Below are 8,494 nucleotides of genomic sequence, written 5' to 3'. Positions count from 1 at the left end.
AAGCCCCATTACTCAGCTTTTAATAATGCGCAGATCTGGGGCCTGACAGGACATAACAGAAGGTACACTCATCTGGCTGGCAGTAATTAGAAACGGAGTGACATGTTTTGAGCCAAGGAATTAAACAGCCCCCCAAAAGGAAGAGTCAGTACTGTAAGAATGACACACCAGTTATATCTCAGTTATCTATGGAATCTCCAGCTACACTCACACCTGGGTAAATAAACTACAACAGCATCTCCAAACATGCACCACAAGCCAGGACAAGCGTGACATCAATGTGGTAGGTACCCAGTAAGAACCTGTGACGTGCTTGGACACAAGGGGTTACATCTAGTGTCTCAGAGCTGGTTATGATGAGGCAAGCACAATGCCCTCCACGTAGTGATTTTAGTTAAGTTGAGCAAAGATAAAACCTACATTATGTGGATTCCAATTCAATGGGACAGGGACTGAGTAAAAGATGTTTTCCCCCATGGACAGTATAATTTATTTTAGACCCCAAATTGGCGTGGTATAATTGATATGCATCTGAACAGACTTTCCAAAACACACTCATATCCTTGAGGAGCACTACCATGCTATAACTGATAGGAAATATGTCTGTAATTTTCGAAGGCAATCTAAGGATTTCCAATGGTTATCTTAATTTTTTTTAAAAATGTACTTGAGAGTAAAAAAAAAAATCTTTTAGTAAGACCATCCTTTTCATCTACCAATTAGATGCACTTTCCTGGATTGGGAAGTGAGATGGGGGCCATCTTTCCCGCGTTGGTTGTTACTGCTGACAAGCAGAGTCGTGTGTAGTCTGGGTTTATTCTCAAGCATCCAGTCACTAGGGTTACCAGTTTTGAGTGCCTTGGTGAGATGGCTGGCTGGTTCCCTGACATCTGAATTGCAGCCGGGACGGGGGTTGTTTTTGAACTCAACACTTCCAGTGACAGCCTCCTGCAGTCCACCTGCTTGGTTGTGGCAAAGGTAGAACCCCCCAGGAGATCCACTTTGGTGGTCTTGCTTTGGGGGGGTCATTCCCGGAGGTCAGCCTGAAGAAGGCAACTGCAGCCTCTCAACAATTCTTTAAGCCTGAGCTCCCTGTATTGAATCTCTTTCCGCTTAAGATAACAGTGGTTTCTGTTTCCTGGCTCTGAACTCTGACACAGTGGAAAGGAGAAAGGGCGACAGTGGAAAGAAAATCCAAAGGAAGTAATGAGAGGACTTGACATTATGATGTGGAGACAAGGCAGTGAGAGGTGCCTGAGAAGGTACTTGGAAATGAGGAGCACCATGAGGGAGGGGGAGGTGAGGTTTGTTCAGTTTTAGACTCTGCATTCGCCACGTTAATGGATCATGTAAGGACAAATGGCTATGGAAGGACTGGAGAGTGACAGGGCCTGAGGACAGAGATTTAAGTCGTCAGCAAAAATCTAGTAACTAAAAGTGTGTGGGGTTAGATAAATTCCCTGCAGAAAACATTGCAAAGAAAAGAACTGAGAATAATTCCTTATTATTTTATATTTTTATACTTCTAAAATAGGGAATTCCCTGGTGGTCCAGTGGTTAGGACTCAGTACTTTCACTGCTAGGGCCCGGGTTCGATCTCTGGTCGAGGAACTATGATCCCGCAAGACACGTCGCACGGCCAAAAAAAAAAGTTTGCTTAAAATAGAAGTATAACATACAGTAAAGGGCACACATCTTTGATACTCAATTCAATGAACTTTTACGTAGTAAACACAGTTGAATAAAGATCTAAAACATTACTGTCGGGCTTCCCTGGTGGCGCAGTCGTTAAGAGTCCGCCTGCCGATGCAGGGGACACGGGTTCGTGCCCCGGTCCAGGAAGACCCCACATGCCGCGGAGCAGCTGGGCCCGTGAGCCATGGCCGCTGACGCTGCGCGTCCAGAGCCTGTGCTCCGCAACGGGAGAGGCCACAACAATGAGAGGCCCGAGTACCGCAAAAAAAAAAAAAAAAAAAACATTACTGTCACCCAGAAACTTTCCTCATGCTTCCTGCCAGCCAAAAATCCTTCCAAAGGTAATCATTACTCTGATTGCCGTCACTGCTGATTTTTCCTAGTTTCTGAATTTTATAAATGAAGTCGTGCAGTATGTATTCTTTAGTATCTGTATCTGTATCTGTGTTTTTTTTTTTAACTTAACATGGTATTTGTGAGTTTCATCCATGCTGAGCATTTACCAATAGTTTGCTCATTTTTATAGTGTATTATAGTATTTTTATATAGTATTCCATTGCATGCCTATCCCACATTATATTTATGTATTCTACTCTTGATGTGCATTTGTGTTATTTTTAGTTTGGGGTATTATGAACAGTGTTACAAAGAACATTCTTCTTGCACGTGTCTTTTGATGCATTTCTGTTGGGTGCATAACTAGGAGTGGAGGTGTTGGGGAACAGCGTATGTGTTTAACAGATTCTGCCAGACGATTTTCCAAAGAGGTTTTCTCAGTTAACTTTTGCTGCATCACAAACCACCTGGAGATGTAGTGACTTAAAACAATAACTCACTATTCTTTGGGTCAGCCGAGTGGACCGAACTCATCCGGGATGGTTTGTTTGTGCTCCGTGTGTTTGGGCTGGGCTCAGTCCTGCATTAGCAGTCAGCTGGTGGCTGGGGGCCTCACCCACTTCTCTGGCAGTTGGCTGGTTGTCTGTAGGAGAGATGGAGCTAACTGGACGACGAGTCACTCTGGCAAGCCAGCCGGGGCTCATTCACTTGGTGGTGGTAGCAGGGTTGCCAAGAGCAGAAAATGAGAGCAAACTCCAACATACCAGCTCTTCTCAAGGCCTCTTCTGGTATCACATTTGCTAATGTCCCATCATCCAAAGCATGTCACACAGCCAAGCCCCGTTTCAAGGAATCTCCATAGACCTTTTGAAGGGAGAAACTGCAAAGTCAGTTGCAAATCATATGTGTCCGTTGTAAATGCACACACAGATGGGAAGAACTCGTGGCCATTTGAAAATCTGCCACAGTACTTGTTCCAATGTACGCTCCTACCAGCAGTGATGAGAGGTCAGTTGCTCATGTCCTCACCAATACTTGGTATTACCAGTCCTTTTCATTTTAGCCATTCTGTTGGGTGAGGGGTGGCATTTTGTTGTGTTGTTAATTTTCGTTTTCCTGGTGACTAATGCTATCAAACACCCTTCATGTGTTGATTATCTATTTGAATATACTTTTTTGGAAGAGGCTATTCAAGCCTTTGTCCAATTTTAATTGAATTAGCTGCCTTCTCAATTATTCATAGGATACACACAGATACATACATATATAGTCATTATTTATGTATTCTCACAGCTTGTTGCTTGCCTTTTCATTATTTTAATGGTACTTCTGATAAATAGAAGTTCTTAATTTTAATAAAGTCCAGTTCTCATCTTCTACTTTACATTTAGTGTTTTTTGTGTCCTATTTAGGAACTCTTTGCTTACCCCAGGTGATGAAGATATTATTAACTTCTAGAAGCTGTATTATTTTACCTTCACAGTTAGATCTATGATCCATCTGGAATTGATTTTGGGGTGTAGGTAGAGGATTAAGGTTAATTTTTTCCCATATTGATCCACCACCATTTATTGAAAAGACTACATTTTTTTTCTGAACTCTCTAGTATATTCCAGTGACTTATTTTATATCCTTTCACCAATACCACAGTTATTGAATTTAGCTTTCTAATAAATCTTGATATCTGGTAATGGAAGTCTTCCAAGTTTTTTTTCTTCATCAAGATTGTTTTCACTTGTCTTGGCCCTTTGCATTTCCATATAAATTTTAAAATCAATTTGTCAATTTCCAACTTGTCAGTGACCTACAGGCATTTTTTGGGGGGGTTGCATTGAATCTATTGATTGTTTTGGATAGAATTAACCCTTAAAATTTTGGGTCTTCTAATCTTTGAACTTGGTATATTCTTTCATTTATTTATGTCTATTTAAAATACTCTCACGAATGTTTTGTAGTATTCAGTGAAGAGACCTTGTGTTTGATTTATTCCTACCCATTTGATGATTTTTGCTGTTATTGTAAATGGTATTGTCTTTTAAATTCCCTTTTTTTTCTGTCATAAAGAAATAGAGTATTTGATTCAGAACTGTCTTGTTGCCTCTTGAGGGTAATATGTTTTTTTCTTTATTTACTATTTGGATTTTTCCCCTTTAACTCCAGTTTTCAGCAGTCTTAATATGATGTGCCTAAGTGTGGCTTGCTTTTGTATTTTCTTGCTTAGAGGTCATAGAACTTCTTGAATCTGTGGCTTGATGTCTTTTGTCAGTTTGGGGAAATAGTTTCTGCCCCATTCTTTCTCCTCTCCTGGAATTTTAATTACAGATATGTTAGAATTTTCCACCATGTGCCATGTGTCTCTTTCATTTTTTCTCTAGTTTTCTCTTTTCCTTCTCTGTGCTTCAATTTGGCTTTGTGAACTGACCTATCTTCCAGTTTGCTAATTCGCTCTTCTGCTTTTAATCTATAATTAAATCTAGTTTTTGAATTCTCAATTCAGTTATATTTTTCAGTTCTTGAACTGCCATTTAATACTTTTTTAATAGACTCCAGTTCTTGGTGAAATTCTCCACATTTTTATCTATTTCCATGACCATGTCAATCAGAGTTATTTTAAACTGTGAGTCTGAGAACTTCAATGTCTGGATCACTCTTTCTATTGTTTTGGCTTTTCTTTCTCTTGAATTTTGGTCATGGGTCATATTTTCTGGCATGCCTGGTAGTTTGGATTGAATGATGCACATTGTATATAAACAATTATAGAGACTCTAAATGATGATTACCTTCCCACAGAGAAGATTTACTTTATATTGACAACTTGGTCCAATCAGGAGTTCAGCTGACTGGAGGTGAGTTTCAGGTTTTGTTTTATCTGTTTTATCTCTGAGTTACCCTACGAGGAAGGGTGGGACCTTTCAGGGGTCTCAGCTGAAAGTTTAGATTCTGTGCCAGGACCCTTCATTTTTGGAGGGTCCTGAACTCCAAGTTTTGTCTTCCTAGTACCAGGAGACCACTAAGACAATGGTGACCCTTTTAGCCTGAGAAGCTCTCTGTTGGGTGGTTGCTTGGTTTCTTCCTCTTGGACTGTGCCTACTTAGTTTAGGAATATGTCAATGCCTTGAGGGAAAATCACACAGGGAATATGGGCTGGCTCCTCAAATCCTTTCAGTTTGATAGCCCTGACTTCCACTTTGTGTCTCTGCAGCCCAGTAAGACTCCTGCAACACTAGATCATCCACCCATCTATCTATCTATCTATCCTCTACACCTCAGCAAATTCCCTGGGGAAAATAGCAGTGGCAACTATCTGGCTCACCACAGTGCATTTTTTTCCTCTCCAGGATCTTGACCCCTTCAGTCCGGGCTGCTTTGGTTACTCTCTGTTGTTTTAATAGTTTTATTTGGAGGGAGTGTTGTTTTTTAAAAAAATTTTATTTATTTGTTTATTTTTGGCTGTGTTGGGTCTTCGTTTCTGTGCGAGGCCTTTCTCTAGTTGCACCAAGCGGGGCCCACTCTTCATCGCGGTGTGCGGGCCTCTCACTGTCGCGGCCTCTCTTGTTGCGGAGCACAAGCTCCAGACGCGCAGGCTCAGTAATTGTGGCTCACGGGCCCAGTTGCTCCGCGGCATGTGGGATCCTCCCAGACCAGGGCTCGAACCCGTGTCCCCTGCATTGGCAGGCAGATTCCCAACCACTGCACCACCAGGGAAGCCCGGGAGTGTTTTTATAGCTGTTTTTGTGGGAGAGTTAGTCTGATACAAGCTACTTATTTATAGGTGTGATAGAAGTTTCCCATTCCTTAATGTTTAAAGAATACTGTATTGTCAGAAATATGTATTATGCAAAGGGAAAGTTCTTTTGTTCCTGGGCAAGGCATCTTGAGATGCTTATGTGCCTTCTGAGCCTCACTGCTTTATTTGTTACTTGACCTTAGGCAGATGTGGAGAGTTCTGACAATTTGGTCACAGCTTTTGTAACTTTCCATTAGTCGCTGGGGACCTGAAGTTCCTCAATCTGATCTCTAGGGAACAGAATGGTTTCTGTGGCTGCTTAGCATCTGGGAGTGTGGCTATGGAGCAATAGATGATCCTCCAAGAGTGGGCAGGGATTCCCCTTGCAGACTCCACTGGGATAAAATATGGGTTTGTGTCATCCAAAATGCAACAAGGGCAACTGGCTTAAATAAATAATTCCCTGTTAAGATATGGCCGTTGCTGTGCCTAGGGAAATTGTTTCCATAGGAAACAATAAAAATAGCATTATTTTTAAACTGAGAAGAAATGACACTTTGGTATCCAGATTTTAAAATAACACGGAATAACAAAGGAAATGTTTGAAGATTCAGCTATATTTTGATTTTACAGCCTCCTTGCTGTATTTTTTTTTTTTTTTTTTTTTGCGTTACACGGGCCTCTCACTGTTGTGGCCTCTCCCGTTGCGGAGCACAGGCTCCGGACGCGCAGGCTCAGCGGCCATGGCTCACGGGCCCAGCCGCTCCACAGCACGTGGGATCTTCCCGGACCAGGGCACTAACCTGTGTCCCCTGCGTCGGCAGGTGGACTCTCAACCACCGCGCCACCAGGGAAGCCCTTGCTGTATTCTTTAGATTACATTACCTGGAACCACAAAGTGGACCGTACTCCAGTGTTCATGTAAGGGGGAGGTTGGAAATAAGGGGTGTGAGTGGGTGGTAGTCCACCCTACTCTTAGGAACAATTAAAGTTGCAATCACTTTAGTATCTTATTTTATGATCATAGAGATAAGGGTTTTTTTTTTTCAAATTATGTAATCTTCACTGTTCTTATCATTAAACTCCTCTTCTGAAGAGATGGAGAAGAGGTAGTTCCTTGTAACCTGCATGTGCTTGAAAAAGGTATTGAAATATCTTCAGCCTTTCCTATAGGTCAAAAATATGAAACTGACACTGCAATCAAATGTTTCAATTTTTTGTCTATTGAAAGGTTTTCTTAAGTTGTTGAGGTTTCTTTTAGCTGGCTAAGTTATCAACCAACAGTCATGAGCTTTTCTTCTCAAAAGAAATAACTTGTTTTTGATAAGAGCAAATGACTCCAATTTTTCTTCAATATTTTTGACTTGTTTTCTACAGGTATCCAGAAATTACCCTCTGCTTAAAGAACTATTCTAAAAACATGTCCTCTCCCTTCTGATCACAGAATTACGGACATCCGATTATGAGCAATGTGAAAAGCTAATATTTTAAAAACTGATTTATTTTAACGATTACTTTCTGCTTTCTGGTGGAGGAATTAGAGACAGATTTAGAGGAAGCAGGGTCAGATATGGGAGCTAGAGAGTCCTGGGAGAATGTACAGATGAATGGACTTTCTCATCAATGCTCATGTCACCCAATCACAGGTGTGAAATTGACCACTCAATCCTTCTATCCTCCAACTTCAAAGAGACAAAGAATTTTAGAATTTTATTTAACAGACAACAATTGAAGGTGAATTCAAATAACACCTCCATCATGGGACAGAGCTGTGCTCAGAAATGACTCCAGGGTGAATTCTGATTGCCTCAGACAATCCTCTCCTAGAAGCTGGTCAAAACAGCACTCAGAGATACCTGTCCAAAGGGAAGTGGGCTAGTATCCTTGCCACAGCTGTTTGGCAATCAAACCTGCTTTGGCATCTGAGCATCTGGGCTCGCCCAGCTCTGTCTGCTATTGCTAAAGAATTTCAGCGCCCTGAGGGAAATACGAGATGATGGGAATAAAAAGAGGTTGGTGCTTGTGATGCTTTGCTGTTTAGAGATAGCTTGAAAAGAGCTGGAAGGAATAACACAAAGAAACAAAGGTGGGGGCTTCCCTGGTGGCGCAGTGGTTGAGAGTCCGCCTGCCGATGCAGGGGACACGAGTTCGTGCCTCGGTCTGGGAAGATCTTACATGCCGCGGAGCGGCTGGGCCCGTGAGCCATGGCCGCTGAGCCTGTGCTCCGCACCGGGAGAGGCCACAACAGCGAGAGGCCTGCGTACTGCAAAAAAAAAAAAAAGAAAAAAAGAAAAAAAAGAAACAAAGGTGGAAAAGCAGCTGTTATTATGATTTTGTGGTAAAAAGAATCTCCATTTATTAAAATTCTTCCTACCCCCTCAGAGCTAAAGTTTAAAGCTACCTCCTTTCAGACAACATCTGGTTGCCCCAGCTAGGAGTGAACACCTGGACCCTCTCATACAGCGTTTATGTGCCACAGTTAGGTGTTGATAACTCTCTGTGTGCCTAATTTGTTTTACCAGGGTGCAGGCTCCTCAGGGGGAGATATAATGTCTAAAGTTACTTAGTGCCCTCTGTAGATCCAGAAATGACCTTAAATCAACTTGTGTGATCTTGTGTGACCTTGTGTGATAACTTGTGTGATCTCAAGCAAATAACGTAACTCTTCTATGCCTCAGTTTCCTCAATAAAAAAGGAATATTAAATACTCCCCTAACTGGGATTTGGGGATTATAT

This window comes from Mesoplodon mirus (genome assembly GCF_964341445.2).
Source record: "Mesoplodon mirus genome assembly, chromosome: 10".
In the NCBI taxonomy this organism is placed as follows: Eukaryota; Metazoa; Chordata; class Mammalia; order Artiodactyla; family Ziphiidae; genus Mesoplodon; species Mesoplodon mirus.
This window is presented reverse-complemented; position numbering follows the sequence as displayed.